At 43.9% G+C, this 21,334-nt stretch overlaps 1 protein-coding gene and 1 pseudogene across 4 annotated transcripts in view; one reads left to right on the top strand and one right to left on the bottom strand.

The window, feature by feature from the left end:
- Positions 1-21,334, bottom strand: part of ATXN7L1 (ataxin 7 like 1) — a 270,468-nt gene that overhangs the window by 203,539 nt on the left and 45,595 nt on the right. The window lies entirely within an intron of this gene.
- On the top strand, positions 9,294-9,919 carry LOC100588849 (annotated as a pseudogene).

Here is a 21,334-nt window from a genome sequence, read left to right on the forward strand (position 1 = left end):
GAGATACTGAAGTCACTGAGGAAGATGGCAAAAGATGGGGCAGGGAGGATAAACGAGATGTGGTGTTGGAGAGATCTACCCTTGCATAGTTCAGAGTGCTCTTTCACAGCAGGAAGAGGATGGCCTTGGAGCCAGGGAGACCTGGGCCCAGTCCTGGCTCTCCCTTGCTCTAGGCACTTGGGAAACACCAGTCACCCAAACTGACAAGACCCTTGCCTTGTAGACATCACATGCTAGCAGGTGAGACAAACAACAAACCATAAATATTCCCAATAATGTCTGCTATAGAAAGGGAAAAGTGTTATAAAAAAAAAAAAAAAACACTGGAGCTGGGAAGGCTGGGTGGGAAGGCTGGCTGGAATTGTAAAAAGGGTGCCACTGAGAAGGTGATATCTGAGCAGACTAGAAGAAGGTGAGAAGGTAGATTGTGAGGCTGGAGCACATCTAGGGGATGGCGTTCTGCACAGAGGGAAGAGCTAGTGCAAAAGTCCAGAGAAGGGGAGAGCCTAGGACATATGAGGGAGAGCAAAGAAGCCAGCCTGTGTGCAGGAGCCAACGCGAGCCAGCGTAGAGGGCACTGAAGCCGGGGATGGCATGGGGGTGGCAGAAAGGCTGTGCCAGTGACTCTGAGTGGCATGGGAAGCTGTGCAGGCTTTTGAGCAGAGGAGTGGCATGAACTGATACTTGGCTTTTATAGTAATTTAGGTGATGGTGGCTCAGATCAGGGCAGCAGAAGTGGAGGTGGGAGAAGCAGTTGGTTTTGAAGCTAACCTGTTTCCTGGTGGACTAGATGTGGATGGGAGAAAAAGATGGGAGTCAAGGATGAGGCCAAGAGTTCTGTCGAAAGCAACTGGAAGAATGAAGTGGCTACCAGCTAACCTAGAAAGGCTACAGATGAAGAAAGTTACGGGGTCCCTGAAAAGACATGGTGAAGTCCTATCCCCAGTACTTGTGAATGTGGTCTTATTTGGAAACAGGGTCTCTGCAGAAGTGATCAAGTTAAGATGAGGTCATTAGGGTGAGCCTTAATCCAATATGACTGGCGTCCTTATACGATGAGGAGAAGAGACACAGACAGGCCTGGAGATGATGTGAAGGTGGACAGGGAGAACACCACGCGATAAAGGAAGCAGAGCCGGGAGTGACGCAGCTATAAGACACGGAAAGCCAAGGATGGCCTGCCACACTGGAAGCATGCAACAGATTCTGCCTTGGAAGCTTCAGAGAGAGTGCAGCCCTGCCAACACCTCGACTTTGGACTTTTGGTCTCCAGAACTGAGAGAGAATGAATTTCTGTTATTTTAAGCCATCTAGTTTGTGGTACTTTGTTGTGGCAGCCCTAGCAAACTATTACGGGGGTAAGCTAACAATTCAGTTTTCCACACGTTAAATGCTGGTGGTGGGACGTCTGAGTCCCAAGTTCAGGAGAAAAGCCCAGGCTGCTGACAGGAGTCTGGGACATGTCTGCAAACAGAATGCATTTATAGCCATGGGGCTGGATGAGGGCAGCAAGGAATAAAAGTATATATGGGAAGGGAAGAGGGCCAAGGACTGAGCCTGGGGCACTCCAAAGCTGAGACTGGGAGAAGCAGAAACTAGCAAAGGACTCTGAGTTGGAGCAGCCCAGGAGGTAGGAGAAAAAACAAGAGTGCTGAGTCCTGGTGGGCCAAGGCTTCCCTGCTGACCTACCTGCAGCCACCTCTACTCTTCCCCTCACAGGCTAAGTCCCAGACAGCCTATTGAACAGACCACTCTCAACTGCCCCCATACCTTGTCTTCAGACAAACTGTCTCCTCTGTCAGCTGCCCCTTTCCCTCCTGTTTTCTGGGTCTCAGCCTAAGAGCTCCCCTGCCCTGTGAATGCTTTGGACCACCCCAGGCACAGGGAGGCACCCTGCTCCCTTCTCAAGCCCCCCCGGATGCTACCCTTGCCTCAACCTTAGTGCTCATCTCCTATCCTGGGGTTGATGGGGATGTCTGTCTCTGTACACAACCAGCTCCCTGGCACAGAGCAGGCCTGCAATAAGCATTTGCTGAAACTGATGAATCCAAACATGGATGGCTGAAATGGGCCTCTTCTGGCAGCCACCATATTAACACAAAGCTTGGAGTGAATGAAAACATACGAACTTTAAAAGTAAGGTTTCTTAAGTTATATCTCTCCTACCTGTTCAGTTGATTTCCAAGTCTCAAGAATAGTAGTTTACATATATTCCTGTTAAACTTTTAGATCTTGAGAGATCTAACTCAGACTAGCAAGATATTTGGGTCTTGATTCTATCAGTTTCTAAACTAGTTTTCAGGCTTAGCTTTCTGTTCTCCACAAACTTTACTGAGCACATCATCAATGTCTTTACTTGAGTCCTTAATATGAAACAAAGCAGGACAGGGGCAGGAAAGAAGCCTGTAACATTTCCCTACAGTTGTCCCTCTGGTTCAGTTACGGCCCACTCACTGTACAGATATTTACTAAGCACCCACTGTGGCATTGTTCTAGGTGTCAGGAATTCATCAGTGATAAACAAAGATCTAGCTGGGCATGGTGGCTCACGCCTGTAATCCCAGTACTCTGCGAGGCTGAGGTGGGCAGGTCACTCAAGCCCAGAAGTTCAAGACCAGCCTGGACAACATGATGAAACCCTGTCTCTAGAAACAACACAAAAATTTATCTGGGCATGGTGGCCACACCTGTGGTCCTAGCTACTTGGGAGGCTGAGGTGGGAGGATCATGTAAGCCTGGGAGGTCAATGCTGCAGTGAGCTGTGATTGCGCCCCTGTACTCCAGCCTGGGTGGCAGAGTGAGACCCTGTCTCAAAAACAAGACAAAACCAAACCAAACCAAACCAAACAACTCCACCACCAAAGCAAAGATCCTTGCTCTCACTGACTTCTCCACAGATACTGCCTTTCAACCTGTTATGAATTTACCTACTTGTATGACTTCATGTGGATTCCATCTTTTCCACATACATTTCATGACAGACTTTTGCCAAATGCTTTGTTAAAACCAGAGACACTGTATCTGTAATATTCCCTGGCCTCCCAGCCCAGGAGAAAAAGAGATGGGATTTCTCTGGTGTACACAGTTCTTAGTAAACCCAGGTTGGCTCCTGGTGTTCACTACCTTCTTTTCTAGTATTCACAATCTACAATTTTTTTTTTTCTTTTTTTTGAGATGGAGTTTTGCTTTTGTTGCCCAGGCTAGAGTGCAATGGCATGATCTCGACTCAATGCAACCTCTGCCTCCCAGGTTCAAGCGATTCTCCTGCCTCAGCCTCTCTGGTAGCTGGGATTATAGGCATGTGTCACCATGCCCAGCTAATTTTGTATTTTTAGTAGAGACAGGGTTTCTCCATGTTGGTCAGGCTAGTCTCGAACTCCTGACCTCAGGTGATCCACCCGCCTCGGCCTCCCAAAGTGCTGGGATTACAGGCGTGAGCCACTGTGTTCGGCCCACAATCTATAATTTTAATAATGCACAGTAGACTCTTCCTTTATCTGTAAATTCTGAAATTAAGTTTTTTTTTTTCCTTTTCTGGAAACCAGAAAATCATTTGGCCACTTTCTGTTTTTTGAGAACTCTCCTTTTCTCTCTGACTCTGCTAAGCTTACCAGAAGCAATTCTATCTCTCTCTCTCTTTTTTTCCCCCCAGTATCCTAGAATGTCATTATCCGAACCTGAATTCTGAACTTGAGATAGCTGGGTGTTTTCTGATAATTTCTCCATCTATCCTGGACTCCAGTTTCCTCCCACCAGTATGAGTCCCACCCTTCCGAGTCTCAAATCTTTCTTTTTAAGTCCCCTCTAGCCTCAATCCTTTCTTCCTCTCTTCCTCCATTTCACCTTACACAAAATCTGTCCTTCCAGAGGAGATGTCGTCCTCAGGAAATCAGTCTAATAAAACCAGCTTCGCAGCAGTCCCCATTCTCTGTAGGGTCCCACATCCATCAGGTGTTCAGACCCTGCCCTTCAGGATGTATCCTCTTTACCTGGGGACTATCCAGTGTTTTCTCTCACTCGGCCTCCAACTGTGATCACAATGCCAGCAGTTGTGCTGATGGCCCCCCTGAAACTGACTTGACAATTCACTATCCTCACCCCAGTGAGCTTTTAAAAACTCAATAAACTTTATCTTTGCCCTGCCTCCTGCCACTTGAAGCTTTGGTGGCAATGATGATGGTGATGATGATGATGAAGATGTTGAAGAAGGGGATGGGGAGAAGTGAGAGAAACTATCAATTCAGTGTTTTCCAGCAGGGTTTTTTTTTTTTCCCCCAGGGTCTATGTCTGAAGGAATATGAAAGCTAGGATGCCCATATACATTAGCATAACTATTGGATTATATTTACATATTTTAGGTTATTAATAGGTACTTTATGATTACTTGACTTTCAGGCAGTTGCTTCTTGTTTTTAGTTTTTTTCTTCTACTTCTTAATTCCTTCCTCATTACATGAGCTTGTTGACTCTGATGCTTAGAAATCCTTTAAAATACATGTGAGGAAGAATCATGTATGAGAAAGGAAGGAAGAAGAGCCAGAAAGGGGACAGACAGAGTTGCAAAATACTTGCAGAATTTAAAAGATAACATTTTAAGTTGTCTCTCACTCCTCATGGCTAAACATTCAGAAAAGATACAGAAAATCTCATGTACAAATAAATTCTTTAAATAAGAAGAGAATTATCTGAATGGCTTCCTCTTGAGGCTTTGTATTTATTACTTGGTTTCACAGAAATTGCCAGTCTAGAACAATCAGTTCATAGGACTGTTACAAAAGATCATTTACTGGAAACATATAAGAAATGGAACTGCTGCTAAGACGGGGTGGGGGGCAGTGGATGGGACTGGTCCTTTCTGGGGAGGGGGTCCACAATGCTCTCCTATTCCTCTATCCCCACGTCAGTTTTGCCTCTTCAGGGACAAGATGTGAAATCACTCTTACACATATATAAAGGTGTTCATTTCCTCTCTCTCAGACATTCTGAAAACTGCTTACTTGTGCCTGAAGAACCAAGTATTACAGAGTGAAGAGGGGGAGAAGTACCAGGTGCAAGACCATCTGAGAGTCAGAAATCATTGAAATCTCACATTTGCATTTTGTGCTTGGCTCTAGGAAAAGGTATGTACACTGCAGGCTGACTTTCTACCTTATTATTAAGAGTTGTGTGATTTTGAAACCCCTAAATGTTCTACATTGAGATCACTTAGCTTTTTAAAAAAATGATAAAGAGGATATCTCATAAACTTCCAGAGAGAAAAACAGGTTGCATCAAGGACTCAGAATGGCACTGGGATTTTCATTAGTAACACCGGAAGCTGGAAGGCAGTGAAGTGTTAGCTTCAAAAGGTGGAGGGGAAATTATTTTCAGCTGAAAACTCTATAGCCAACTAACCATTATTCAGACTGAGGGAAGGACAAAGGCACTTTCAGACCCACATGGCATCAAAAACTTTGCCTCCCAGGCACTCTTTCTCAGGAAGCTGTCAGAGGATGTCCTCTCCCCTAAAATGGACAAACTAAAAAGTAGGAAGAAATAGGTCCAAGAAAAACAGGGATCTAAGCCTCAGAGGCACAGCGAAAGGAAATCCCTGCATGGTGCTCGGCAGCTTGCCTAGGGAATGACAAGTCTAGGCTGGAGCAGGAGGTGGAGGATTCGGGAGCTGGGGACCGAGAGTTCACAGGATGCTTGTGAGTAATGCCACTGGTAGGCAAATGCCACTGGTAGGCATTTGGGAGAATGTGCAATGGGCATCTCATAGACAAAGCGGTCTTTTAAAGGCAATTATTAAAAGAAAAACAAAAGTTATATAAGAAAGGAAACCTAATCCCAGTACAGTAGTTGGCTCCCTAGTGAATAATATTTAAATCACCATCATACTGTAAACACTGACCATGAATTCTGCCTACCTGTACAGCTTTACTGGGAGGATGGGGAGGAGAAGTAAGGGTGGGTGGTACAAGAGGGCCAAATTCTTCTAACAGGAAGTCAGTAGGCAGTGTTTAAAACCAATAAATCAGGAATGCAGTCTAAGCATCTAATTTAGAGGGATCAATACCAGAAAAAATAACAAAAAGATTTTAAAGGGGTTGTTCTGGGGAGAGGGTCTGGGGGCCGAGGAGAGTCTGAGAAGGGCACTGGCTGAATTTTAAACTGGTTTTAGAAAACTCTGAGAGAAAACAATTTAAGGAGGAATGCACTGCCTTGAAATTTTTACAGACACTAGCTTTTAATAGGTGAAATGGGGTGACAAAGCAACTTAAAATGAGAGGTTAGGGTGGAGGAGGAGAAAGAAGAAGTATTACAAAATTCTCAGTGTGAAATGGTTCAGATTCAGAACCTATAAATGTGATTTTCCTGTTGCTGAAAACTTCCAAGCACAGCACTCCTGCAATGCTCCCTTCCCCGCAGCCCTCAGGGAAGGGGCCCAGCAGCCAAGAAGTTTCCCAACATCGCTGCCACCTTCACCATACCTGTTCCTGGCCCAAGCGAAGGCCCCAGTGGGAAATGTGTGTGCTGTCTCACCTCCAGCTGGGAGCTGGAATGCTCTGGAAGGTTCGTTCCTATGCGGGACAAGCCAAGAAGTCTAAGGAGTTCTAAGCTAAGTTCTCTAAGCCAAGAACCCTGCAGAGTGCGGGGAGCACGGTGAGATGCAGCTGATGACAGCTGTCACAAACCCTGACCACTGAATTTAGAAAACAGGGGGGAACAGGCATGGGTCACTTATCAGTAATTTACCCTAGCAGGCGGGGTTCATGGTGAAAGTCAGTCAAGGATGGGAAGCTCAGCAAAGAGGATACAAAGGATATTTTATTTAACGGAGAGCTTCTCCTCCTCTCAAGGGCCGTAGACATAAAAAAGCAACATTTTCCCATTGGACTAGGAAAGTGTTAAATTATACTGGTGTTTACTCTCTCATTTCCAAGGCCTGGGAGCGGGATGAGATATTTATTTTTATTATCTCTGATGTGTTTAGAGACCCTAATGAGGGCAGAAAGTAAACAAACATTTGATTGAAAACAGAGATGTCAATATGCACCCTCTACCTGCTGTTGATACAGGAGAAAGCAATTTCAGTAAGATTGAAACAATTAGACTTGAAGATTGCTGTATGCAAACCACATGAAAATGGAAGCCTACTGCTCAGTGTGTAGAAAAAAATAAACCACTGTCTGTTGGTGGTTTTTTCTTCTGATTATATTAAAGTAAATGCTTGCATGTTATATTTACTGAAGTTGAAAACTGTACTGAGGTTATGTAAGAGAATATTCCTATTCTTAGGACACATACACTGAAGTAATTGGTAAAATACCACGAAGAATGTAACTTGCCCTCAAATGGTTCAGAAAAATATTATGTGTGACTATTAAAAATATAGCTGGATCGGTCTCTCTCTCTCCCATTCCCTACCCCCAAGAAACAGAAGGACAAAGCAAATGGAGCAAAATGTTAACAACAGTTGGGCCAGGGGCAATGGCTCACACCTATAATCCCAGCACTTTGGGAGGCTGAGGCTGGAGCAACATTCGAGGCTGGGAATTCGAGATCAGCCTGGGCAACACAGCGAGACCTCTATCTGTGAAAAATAAAAATAAAATAAAAAATTAGCGATGCAGTGGTACACACTTGCAGTCTCAGCTACTCCGGAGGCTGAGGTGGAAGAACTGCTTGAGCCAGGAGTTCCAGGTTACGGTGAGTTATCACTGCACCCCTACATTCTAGCCTGGGCAACAGAGCAAGACCCTGTTTCAATAAATAAATGTTGAATTTGGGTAAAGGCTATAGAATGTTCTTTGTGCTATTCTTATTTTTGATGTTTCTGGAAATTAGAAATTATTTCCAAATAAGGAGTTAAAAATAATATAAAATCAAATGAAGCTGTAAGAAAATCACTGAGGTTTCACAAGCATTCCAAAAGCATTCTGGTGAGTGCTGGATACCACACTCTCAATGCTGCCTGGGCTAAAATCCTTGTCTTTTTAAATTAAAAAAATTTTTTTTTGAGATGGGGGGACTCATTCTGTTGCCCAGGCTGGAGTGCAGTGGAGAGATCTCAGATCACTACAACCTCTGCCCCCCAGGCTTAAGCAATCCTCCTGCCTCAGCCTCCTGAGTGGCTGGGGCTACAGGCACGTGCCACCACGCCCCAGCTAATTTTTGTATTTTTTGTAGGGATGGGGTTTTGCCATGCTGGCCAGGGATTCTCATGGGATCCTCCCACTTCGGCCTCCCAAAGTGCTGGGATTACAGCATGTGAGCCCCCATGCCCAGCTCCTTGTCTTTTGAATAGATTTAGAACCAGTAAAACAGGCTTAGAATGTTCAAAGTGAAAGAAAACGACTCTGTCAGGGTTTAACTCTGTAATGGCCCAAATTCAAGGCTGAATGATCAGCTGCCCTAATACAGCTTTGGTTTAAAAGAAAGGAACCATCTATCTGTCTTACCAACTTAAGATAGTTCAGAAAAGGAAGTCCCCAAAAGTTTGGGCACTACTGGGTAAGTCTGCAGCCTCCAAAGATGCAGCACACATTGAAGCTGGCATGTATTAGGATAAAGCTGCATAAAAATGCATAATGTACCCAGGGGAAATGCTTTACCTAAAAACTGGGGTACTAGAACCCTCAGGACCCCAAAACACTGCAGCTGGAAAAGATTATGACTCTATCCCTTGTTAAACACATGGGGACAGCTAATCTACCCATTGCATTTTTTTTTACGTTCTAGGGTACATGTGTACAATGTACAGGTTTGATACATAGGTATACATGTGCCATGTTGGTTTGATGCACCCGTCAACTCATCATTTACATCAGGTATTTCTCCTAATGCTATCCCTCCCCTAGCCCCCCACCCCCGGACAGGCCCTGGTGTGTGACGTTCCCCACCCTGTGTCCAAGTGATCTCATTGTTCAATTCCCAACTATGAGTGAGAACACGCGGTGTTTGGTTTTCTGTCCTTGTGATAGTTGGCTGAGAATGAAGGTTTCCTACCCACTGGATTTAAATTTGGTTTTTAAATTTCAGGATCAAAGTTACTCTTGCAGGGAGGGGATAAGTCATTGGGAGGGGTTCACAAATGGCATCTTGGTGACCCTGCAAAGGGTGATGTCCTCATACGAGTTTGTACATTTGTTTTATGAAGCTTTCTGTATCTGGGTTGGCTATTTAAAAAAAATCTGTATATGCTGGATATTTAACAATAAAAAAATTAAAATTAGAGCAAAGCAAAATGCATTAACTTGTGTTTGGGATTAAAAAAAAAAAAGAGTGTCCTTTCCCAGGGGGCTGCTGAAGATGGCAGAGGGGCAGGTCCTGGTGCTTGATGGTCGAGGCCATCTCCTGGGCTGCCTGGCAGCCATCGTGGTTAAGTAGGTACTGCTGGGCCGGAAGGTGGAGGTCGTATGCTGTGAGGGCATCATCATTTCTGGCCATTTCTATAGAAACAAGTTGAAGTACCTGGCCTTCCTCCGCAAGCGCATGAACACCAACCCTTTCCAAAGCCCCTACCCTTCCCGAGGCCCCTACCACTTCCGGGCCTCTAGCCGCACCTTCCGGCGGACTTCGAGGCATGCTGCCCTACAAGACGAAGCGAGGCTGGGCCGCCCTGGAGTGCCTCAAGGTGTTTGACTGCATCCCACCGCCCTATGACAGGAAAAAGCGGATGGTGGTTCCTGCTGCCCTCAAGGTCATGCATATGAAGCCTACAAGAAAGTTTGCCTACGTGGGGCGCCTGGCTCACGAGGTTGGCTGTAAGTACCTGGCAGTGGCAGCCACCCTGAAGGAGAAGAGGAAGGAGAAAGCCAAGATCCACTATCGGAAGAAGAAACAGCTCATGAGGCTATGGAAACCGGGTGAAAAGAAAGTGGAGAAGAAAACTGACATATACAGAAGCTCTCAAGACCCATGGACTCCTGGTCTGAGCCCAGTAAAGACTGTTTATTCCTCAAAAAAAAAAAAAAAAAAAGTGTGTGCCTCATTCAGATGTCCTCCACCCCATCTGATCCTGATGCCTGTAGGTCACAGCAACAGAAGCAAAGCCTTTCAAACTAATATTCAAGAAAATCATCAAAGTGTACCTATCACCAGGAAGTCATATATTGGCTTAATATTCATATTGGGGTATAGATGACTGATAGCTTAGTGTCTTTCTAGAGCGCAAGGCTTTTTGGAAGGAGTGAAGAGTGAGCACTGTGGGATGGGTATGAGGTGAGGAACATGCTGGGCAGTGGGGGGAAGGTATTAAAGTTGGAGTAGGACCTCCAAGGCTAACCAGCCCCTTGATGAGGCTGCAGCTTGGCTGGACAGAGAGTTGTGGTTCTCAGCACAACAAAGCTCGGCATGTAGCTGCCTTCTGCAGGGCTAATGCTTTCTTACTTGCACTCTAGTTTCCAGTAAAAGGGCAGGGTTGGGTTTTTTTAAATTGCAAATTTTCCTCCATGTCCTTAGAAGACTCAGTTATAATAAACCAACAAATCACCTTGATATGGTTTGGATGTGTGTCCCCTCCAAATCTCATGTTGAAATGTGATTCCCAATGTTGAAGGTGGGCCCTATTAAGAGATGATGAGATCATGGGGGTGGATCCCTCGTGAATGGTTTAGCACCATCCCCTTGGTGATAAGTGAGTTATCACTCAGTTCATGTGAGATCTGGTTGTTTAAAAGTCTGGGACCTACCCTCCACCCCCTTGCTCCCACGCTCACCATGTGACATGCCTGTTCCTGCTTTGGCTTCAGCCATGACTGTAAGCTTCTTGAGGCTTTCACCAGATGCTGAGCAGGTGTTGGTGCCATGCTTCCTGTACAGCCTGCAGAACTGTGAGCCAATGAAACCTCTGTTTTTTTTTGTTGCTGTTGTTTTTTGAGACGGAGTTTTGCTCTCGTTGCCCAGGCTGGAGTGCGATGGCGTGATCTCTGCTCAATGCAACCTCTGCCTCCCGGGTTCAAGCGATTCTCTTGCCTCAGCCTCCTGAGTAGCTGGGATTACAGGCATGTGCCACTACGCCCGGCTAATTTTGTATTTTTAGTAGAGATGGGGTTTATCCATGTTGGTCAGGCTGGTCTTGAACTCCCAACCTCAGGTGATCCACCTGCCTCAGCCTCCCAAAGTGCTGCGATTACAGGCGTGAGCCACCGCGCCTGGCTGAAACCTCTGTTTTTATAAATTATCAAGTCTCAGTTATTCCTTTATAGTCATGCAAAAAAGCTGACTAACACACACCTGCTGCTGCTGCTTTAAGATCCTGTGCAGTGAGTCTGGGTTTCTAACCTCAGGAGAGTGGCTAGCAAAGGAGATCACTAGTCTCCTTACAGTTTTGTCCTGTTGAATGGCACAGAAAATTGATTATATGGAAATCAGAGAGAGGAGTCACTAACAAAGATGAAAATATAGAACTCATTTGATAGGTGGAAGAGTAGGGTGGTTTCAGGTATAGGTTTTGGAGACAGAGCAATCTGAATTTGAACTGTGGCTCCACCATGACTGTGAGCAAGCTACTTAACCTCTCTCACCTTCAGTTTCTTTAACTGCAAAATGGAAATGGAAACAGTGAGGATTAAATGGGATCACACACGGCACACCTTGCACAGGCTGGCATAAAGCAAGTGCGCAGTACAGTTAACTGTGATTATTGCTCCTGTGCTCACAACACTTCCATTAACTGGTGCTTGGAACATCTTATTTTCCCCTTGCATGATTAATCCTCTACTTTGGTTGATGCCAGAAATGCAGTTTTGCTATACGGTGACATTGCACATACTCCAAGTGTGTAAGCCCCAGACACCTTTCAGTGACACTGCTGTAGGGCTTAGTGACTTGCCACCAGGCAGCCCACAAAATTGTCTTGCTGAGGTCATAGAGCCCTTCCCTATACTTCAGCTGGACACACTGAAATTCTTCAAGTCTTAGGAACAACGTTGCTGCTTCTCAACATTAGATTTACTTTCTCAAATTCCATAATGTCAGCTGGGCACAGTGGCACACAGCTGTAGCTCCAGACACTTGGGAGGCTGACGTGGGAGGATTGCTTGAGCCCAGGAGTTTAAGGCAGCCTAGGCAACACAGCAAGACCCTGTCTCCAAAAATAAATCCACAACATCTACAGTGTGGAAAACATAACACCCTTGGAGCTGTAGGGAGAAAGGTGCTCTCCTGTGAATGGGGAGGATGGTACTAACTAGCTGCAGAATTTGGGCTTGAGTTGCCTTATGGTTTTGTCTCTCTTTTTAAGTAAGGATGAGAGACTTTGACTGCTTCACTTGTCCACCTTCATATCATTACTTCTTATGACCTGCAGGAAGGATATCTGGGGTGACGGAATAAACTCAGGGAGAAGTTACTGGCTGGGGCATGGAGGTGGCTAACTGGTCACACAATCGAGTTTGCATGTTGCTGAATGCCTTGCAGTTTATAAAACACCTACAGAGCTCATTTCATCCTCAAAGCCACCCTATGAGGAGGCCAGGGAAACTGCAGTATTTTTATTATCACTTTACAAATGAGGAAACTGAGGCTTAGGATTAAGTAGCTTGCCCAGTATCTCAAAGCTAAGCAACGGTGGATGGTATGACCAGGTCCTCATTTCCATTCTCCCAGTGAGTTGTTTCTAAGTGAGCTTTACATGCCCAAGATGATCTATTAGGATGGGGAAACATATTAAAACTTCTAATTCTAGTTATTTTTAGCTTGCCCTTTTAACTTTTAAATTTCGTTTCATAGTTTCACTAATGTATTAGACTAGTATGTGCATGTAATTTATAATTAAATACACATACTCTTGGGTTCCAGCTCCAAAAATTTTTACTGATAAGGGTGCATGATTAAAATAGCTTGGAAGCCACAGCTCTAAGGAAGAGTCTTACTAATACTGGAGATTAATAGATCCTCTGGCCCTTTATCTTTTTTTTTTTTTTTTTTTTTTTTTTTTTTTTTTTTTTTTTTTTGCTATTATTAGTTACTTTTGGCCAGGAACTTTTATTGGTCTGTATTCTTCAGATTAAACCACAATCTTGTGAAGTGGTAACCCTGATTTTCTAGAGTAGCAGAAGGTGTTTTCTATCTCCTACAAAGTCGAAGGCTGACATGAATCATCTTTTGTTGTAAAAGGCTATTCTGGTGCTTTGCAAACTTGATGGCTCCCAGCTCATACAGCAGAGGCAACCCCATTTCCAGTATCATTTGTGATCACTTACAAACAGCAAAGGTTCAAGTAAGCATAGGGGTTCCCAGGTGTCTGCACATTGGTTCTTGAATCATAACAGGCCCAAGCTTCTCTTTACAGGTTTATGTTGCTACTCTGTGGCATTCAAGAGCATGGTACTTCCAATAAACACTATATTGGAAATTTTAAGAAGGAAGGAATTATTGTCTGATTTGTTCACTGCTCCATCCCCAGCAGTGCCTGGAACCCACTTGGTTCCACTATCTGTTGACTGGCTGAATGAATGGTGGATTAATGGTTACTCCTCAGTTTTATCTTTTCTCTTGACCAAGACACCCCTAAAATGATGGTAAAGAAGTGAAAAAGAGTGCAAAGACAATGGAAATGGGAGATATCAGCAAACAAGCACATGTTTTTGGAAGACAGGTGAGGAGTGATTGCTGACTGGACAGAGTGGAGGAAACAGTGATCTATGTGTCTACAGAAAGGAGTTTGGATGCAAAGTGAGTATATCTGCCTGGGATATAACCCTTGGGACGCCTGGGAGCTGGAGGCAGGGGTAATGTGAGGGGAGACTGCTTGAGAGTCTGAAGGTTTGTTTACTGGAGAAATGGGTTAGAAGAGGATCCAGACCAGGGGACAGGGGGCATGGTGAAGGGATGGGGTGATGGGCAGGCTAAACAGAGAGGATGGACTGAGGGTGGCCACTCTCATGGTGTGATGCCCTTGGGCCTCTGCCTCCATCTGCTCTTAGAGCACCCTCCAGGCAGGAAAGGGGAGAATTCATCTCTGAAAAAAACAGAGAGGAATTCTTTTAAGAAAATGCCTCCACATGCTGGCAACTGAAAATTCTCTAAAGAAATTATGAGTTCGCAATGTAATCCCCCTTTACAATGGGCCACCAGTAAAAAGCTCCACTAAAACACCCTGAACCTCCAAGCCGCTTGTAGTGCCTCACTCTTAAATATGAATGGCCAAAGGTCACCAGACATTTAAAGAAAGCACCCACCTGAAAGAGACTGAGACACAATGACCAGGAATAGAGGAATATGGAAGCTCCACAATGAGTAGAAGAGAACTTCAAAAACACTTATTAATGTCCTCAGAGAGAGAAACCGAAACCAGGATGCAATGGTAAGAGAAAAACCAGAAAACAATCAAGAGCTCTTGGAAATTAAAAATATGATAGGTGACATAAAAATTTTACTAGAAGGCTTACAAGAGCCTTCAAAAAAGAAAACAAAAGCAAACAGAAAGTAGAAACTGACAGAGTTTTAGAATCCATAAGGCCCAATATCTGACAAAAGGAATTCTAGAAAGAGAGAACCAAGTAAATGGGGAGGAAGAAATTAAACAAAACAAAACAAAACACCACCAGTAAAACAACATTTTCCAGAACTGAAGAATATGCATTTCCAAATTAAAAGGGGCCACCAGTGGAGTGCCCAACCCAAAGAAAGAAAAAAAGACCTCCATGGGCGTGAACCTGGGAGGTAGGGCTTGCAGTGAGCTGAGATCATGCCACTGCACTCCAGCCTGGGCGACAGAGTGAGACTCCGTCTCAAAAAAAAAAAAAAAAAATCTCCATGGCACATTATTAATTTCAGATCAACAGTGATACAGAGAAGATCCTAAAAGCTTTCAGAGAGTGAAAGTGGTGTCACACAGGATTGGCATCTCAAATTAAGAGTGACACTAGAGCCAGAGGACAATACGAAAATGTCTTTAAAATCCCAAGGGAAAATTACTTCCAACTTTGAATGTTCTGTAGCCACCAAATTACTAATCAAGTCTGAGGACAGATCCAAGACATTTCCATATTTTGAAGACTCAAAAAATTTACCTTTCATGTAGGATGCCCCTGGAAGATTAGTCCTAGCAAAAGAGGGAGTAAATTGGGCAGGAGGAAGACAGGCTGCCAGTCAGTGGACTTCCCAAGACCGTGGAGAGGGAAGCTGTTGTCACAGAGCAGCAGCACAGCAGGCTGAGGGGCTAATGCGCTCCAGAAAATACAGGGGAATTGATGGGTTTATTCAGTATGTCTGACCAGCTGGGCCAAAAATAGTGACAGGATATACTCAATCTAGTGGCCAAAATTAAGGATAAACATATAGGTAAGAATGCAAGTAAAAACCATGAGGCAATAATTTTAGGACAGGCAAAAACCTACATATGAGAGGAAGTGGAATTGCCAATATTGCCTAATATTGGTAGACAAAGACAGACTCAATAAGCATGTTTTTAAGACACAAGGAAATAAATACTCCTTGGCTCTGTAAGTGAACAGTATAGATGCCTCTCACTATCCAAACACTTAGCCTTCATCCTTTAGACGGAACAGATTTGGATACTTTTCTGGAATCTGTTCCTCATCATTTGAAATTCCACTACTCACATCTGAAACCCAGAAACCAAATAAATTTGGATGTACAGTGTCTCTCATTTTCAGAGCTTGTTATCTGACTTAGACACTGGACAGATTCAGATACTTGATATTTACAAGCTTGATGTAACCACATATCTTCACTGAGAATGGAGAAGCCATAGGGAAGGGATGGAGGAAGGAAAGGGGGGGGACATGTGTGACAGCCAAACCCTCCTGTACATGATGGAAGGTTCAGAGATCACCTAAATACCTAAAACCAATAAATGAAGAAGTACACACTTCATAGAGATATGGAGTAAATACTAGAAGAAACAGCTAAAAGAGTGAAAAGTGGTTGCCTCTAGGGAGACAGGACTAGCAGTGGGTAGAGACAGGGCAAGGGACTGCCATTGAATTAAGTTTTTAGTACAACTTGGCTTTTAAACTGTACATGTATTACTCTGGGGGAAAAAATCACATAAAAAGTTTAATAAGAGCACTAGCCTAGAGAACTGGGTTCTGGCTCAATGTCTGTCACCAGCCAACTGTGTTTGGTTGAGCAAGACACTTTTGATCTCCAGGTCTCAGTTGCTTCATCTATAAAACAAGGAGTTGGAGTCCTTCCCAACTGTCCAATTCTATGACTGCATGGTTCTAATGTGCAAATTCGGGTTCTCTGCCAATGTTGGTGGTGTCATCCAAACTTGAATTACTGGACTGTAATATTATTTAGCATTGTGCTAAGAAAACAGCATTTTATTACATAGATATATAGCTAAAAAATGGAGACATTTGGAAAAACGTGCAATAAGAGAGTCTTGTGATTTGCCAGCAACACAGAGGAATGTAAATTGTGACTATTTTGCGGAAGAGTGCAATATGGAAGAAAACACAGGATCATCAAAGAAGATAAAACAACATGGCCACCAAGAAAAAAACAAAGCAATAATAATCAAATAGACAAGGAGGGTTAGACCCAGACCAGGTCTAAATGAGACAGAGGCTGGGGAGTGGAGAAATAGGACCTTCCCAGGGTTTTTATACAGGTGAACAGAGAAGTCTGAATGGTAGATGATTTTGGCAAAAGCTTGAGACTGGGGATGACAAATGATGAGAAAGATAGTAGCTGTAATATTTCACAAGAGACTTACAAATATTTTACCGTTGGGGATATAGAAGGAAGAGCTGATAGGGTTTGCCATCGAGGACAAAGGTATAAAAAAGACGCAAGACAGCAGGGACCAGCTGAACTACAGGTGTCCAGGAAGCACAACATCTCAGAGTGAGGCCACCTTGGATTCCACTCCAACCTGTGTTTAATGTATGCAGAACGGAGGGTGAGGTTGAAAAGGAAAGGATGGGGACTCTGTCTTTGCTCTGGGTCAAGAATACAGAAAAAAATCTGACAGTCAAAGTGGCATCCATATTTGCTGAAACGGACTTCTCTTGTTGGATTTGGAACCTCTTTCCAAAACAACAGCAAACTTCCTTTAGATCCAGGAAGTAAAATTCATTTTTATGTCATTCATTAAACATTTAAACCATTCACTTAAAAAGAGAACAAACATTTTTATTGTGGTAAAATAAACCACTCATTCTCATGGACACAGTACTCTTTCATGTCTTTAGGAGAATAATAGCAAATGTTTATTGAGCACTTACAATTCAGAGACCATTCTAAGAGCTTTATGCAAAATATAGTTGACCCTTGAACACCATGGGTTTGAATTGCATGAGTTCACTTATATACCAAAGTTTTTCAACCAAATGAGGTTGAAAATACAGTATTTCTGAGACACGAAACTTGCCTGCACAGAAGGCTGACTTTTCATATATTCAGGTTCCGCAAGGCTGACTGAGGGATGTGAGTAAGCACGGATTTTGGTATACCCAGGGGTCCTGGAACCAATTCCCCGTGTACACTAAGGATGAATGTATCTTGTTCAATTTTTTCAACAACCCTATGAAGTAGCTACTATAGATCCACAATCCCTTATCCAAAGCTCTTGGGCTTAGTGGTTTTCCCAAATTGAATTTATCAGGTTTTAGTAAGGTCATATGGTGTACATTATATAACACCCCAGCAGTCAGGGGCTGCATCCTATAATCAGAAACACTAATATTTCTGCAGTGAAACATAGGAAGAATCACACTAATTTGGATAAAGTGCATAAATAATAGTCATATGTCAGTTCAGGGCAGACTTTGATGCCAAATGAGTGTGCCTCAAATTTAGGGGAAAAAAAACCAACTTTGTTTTCAGAGTGCTTGAAATGCACTCTTCAGAAATACAGATCAGAATTTTTATCCCTATTTGATAGATGAGAAAACCAAGGCACAAAAAAAAATTACATAACTTGCCCCAAGGGTCAGGGATTGACCCAGGCAGTGTGGCCCCAAACCTAGGTTCTTAACTGCCCTTGCCATATTGCTTCCTTGTATGTGGCTCACAGTTTAGGATTGGGGTTTAGAGGGCATAAATTACATTTTTACTGCACAAGTAGTTAAGGAACATGGTATTCAGAACCAAGCAGAGTCCTGCTGATATGGAAGAGAGCCAGGTGACATCAATGCTTCCCATCCCTGAAGGACAGGGAGAATGACCTGGAGGAAGCCCAAGGCATGGAGTTGTCCATGGCAGATCTTGAACCAGAAAGGCTCCAGGCACACACAGCATCTTAGAAAGGGGCTGTGCTTGCTTTTAATCCCATGGGATAAGGAAAATACAACAAAGTCCCAGATAAACCAGGTAAATATGGCCAGGGAGACAGGTGAATATGAATGTAAGAACTGAGGAGGTAGCAAAGAGAAATAATGACTACTGTTTATCAAACACATACTCTATGCCAACTACTGTACTAAGCACTTCGTAAGCAATATCGTGTTTTTTCCATGCAAAAAGTTTCTGAGGGAGAAACCATTATTATTCTCATTTTATAGAAGAAGAGGCTGAAGCTAAATGCACACAGTCCACAGTTTGTTGGAGGCAGAGCTTAAGGGGAAGAAAGAGCTGGTGGGAGAAAAAGTACGGGTTTGGAAGCTAGAAAATTCACTGAGGGAGATGAGAGCTGTGAGGACTGACAATTTCTAAAGCAGCAATACATGGACTCCACCGGCAAGGGTATTCATGGCTTATGCAATGAGAGCTATTTTCTATGAAGATACTTCTCAAATTATGTCTTCATGGGATAATGCCTTTGACAGGGTAAATGAAAAGCAAGTTTAAATACTAGATAAGCAGTCTTATTTGCTTTTTCACTAGGGAAGATAAGCAAATATGTAGCTCCCAATCTCCAACTTGGAGAAGGCAATCAATACATTTGACAGGCTGCTCAGTCCTCAAATAGTGAAGTGAAAAAACAGCCATTTCCAGGCCAGGTGCTGTGGCTCACATCTGTAATCCTAGCACTTTGGGAGGCCGAGGTGGGTGGATCACTTGAGGTCAGGAGTTCGAGACCAGCCTGGCCAATATGGTGAAACCCCATCTCTACTAAAACTACAAAAACAAAACAAAACAAAACAAAACAAAAAAATTAGCCGGGCGTGGTGGTGTACACCTGTAGTCCCAGCTACGCGGGAGGCTGAGGCAGGAGAATCGCTTGAACCTGGGAAGTGGAGGTTGCAATGAGCCGAGATCAGGCCATCGCACTCCAGCCTGGGTAACAGAGTGAGACTTTGTCTCAAAAAAACAAACAACAACAACAACAAAAAAACAGCCATTTCCCACTCAGAGAGAAAGCTCCTATGGGCCAGCATGGAGGAAGGAGGGGAAATACTGGGGCAATTTTATGGTGATTTATTTAATGTAATTAACAGCTACAAAACACCCACAAATATACACTCATTGAGAAGATCCACACTACTGCCAGAGTCCCCATCTTCAACTTAACCAAAATCATAGATTTCAGCATGCATTATCAAAATGCATTTACTAAAGTAAGGCTACTTCCAAAGACAGAGAAGAAAACATAAAACTTCCTTTTTGAACTGGCCAAAGACAGAGTGTTGTTTACATTCCAAGCAAAATCACAAGCACTTAACAACTGGATGTTACTACGACCTTACAAGGACCTTCTCTGGAAAGAAGAGGTTGAAAAGAAAACAGTAGTTGTTGCAAACTGTGCAAATCAGGTTTTCTAAAACATTCCCTGCAGGAAAGCTGTTGTGCGGCTCAAAGCTTACCCTTTGGGGGCAAGGCTTCTAAGTAGGCAGTAATAAGAAGCCTCCTTGTCACTGGGGACACACCAAGTGCCTCACTCAAAGCTAGCGGTGGTAGATGTTATCCCATCCCCCGACAGACCCATTTTAAAGATGAGGACAAGAAGGCCCTGAGAGGCTCAGTTATTTATCCTACTAGGTCACGACAAGTATAGGAGGTAGATCCAGAAATTGACCTGGGGGTCTGTCCCTATAACTGGAGCCTCTATGGCAGAGCTGGAAGAGGGGCTGGAGTCTTTATTTCACTTCTTCCCACTCTTCAACTTGAGCAGGGGTTCCATGTTTATCTGTTTTACTGATTCGGCTTTGGCTTAAGATTTTCTTTGGAAAATGATTCTATCCTTCAAACAACAACATCAACAACAAAGACAACGGTTTTGAAAACCACTGCCCCATACCTGTGACTAGAAGAGTTGTTTAATTACCCCTCCCGCCCAGCCCTGCCCCATGGCGGGTGTGGGGTATGGCTATTGATGACTGTGGAAGAGGATAAGATGTCACTGTGTAGGAAATGTTGTACATACCTAACGTGTGATTTGGCAGTGGAAGATAACATCTGAGTCATCAAGCAGCCCCACATCAAAACAGTAAATCAAAAGCAAATGATGTGGGAAAACAAATTCCTGTATTCTTACAGAGCCTGTGTTGGGAGGATTCCCATCCCAGGACTCTTAACCCATAAATCAACAAATCTCTCTCTTCTCTAAGAGGCAGCTAGAACCAACATTCCTGCTTCCACTTCTGTGCCAGGAAAGGGAGATTAGGACAGTGCCTGCTATGCCATGTCGGGTCCAGTGGCCCCAGAGACAGGCAGGGGCTGCACTTCCTGGGACCCCAGCTGCAAAGAGTGTTTTACTTGTGCAGAGCAGTAAGCATTTGAAAAGGCAGGGTTCACAGAGCTGTCCTACTGAGACTTTAGAGACATCTTCAAGTCCAGTGCTTCTCAATCTACGTTCCCAGGAGCCCTGGAATACCTTGGAAGTATCTCAGTTCACTCTGGGGGCATCTGCCCCTTCTTCTTCAACTGCAACAGTTCCTCTTTTTGTGTTTTATACAGAGGGCTCTGTGTAAAGTTTGGATAAAGAATGAGGTGCTCCAGTCCACCTTTACCATAGATGGGGTGACTGGGGCCTAGAGAGCTAAAGTAAGTTGTGCAGTGTACACACTTGTTGGTGACCAAGCTCTACCCTGCCTGACCAATGCCTGCCCTTTATGCTACCCTGGTGACACGAAGAATTCTACTTCAAAATAGCTGTATAAATGCAAATGCCATGTAGTCTCTTCACTGTAGCGAGAAAGGCTGAAAGCACATTAGGCTTATTCAGGAGGTCTCCTAAATTGCTCTGGGAAAACCCTGGGAGATTTAAAATGCCTAGAAAGCAATTTGTTGTAACAGCGCTTCCAAATTTCCAATTTCCAACTCTGTGGGCTGAGCTGGGCAACAGGTGGACAAAATCATTACATAAGGAACATCTGCTGACACCCACTATGAAAAGGTCGTGGCCCAAGAACTATGAAAAGTGCTCTGGGATGCTTTTGGTTAAACGTGGCAGGTTGATAAACTATGTCTATCTCTACTCTCTCCTGAAGCCC

This window comes from Nomascus leucogenys, chromosome 13, assembly GCF_006542625.1.
Source record: "Nomascus leucogenys isolate Asia chromosome 13, Asia_NLE_v1, whole genome shotgun sequence".
Classification (NCBI taxonomy): domain Eukaryota; kingdom Metazoa; phylum Chordata; class Mammalia; order Primates; family Hylobatidae; genus Nomascus; species Nomascus leucogenys.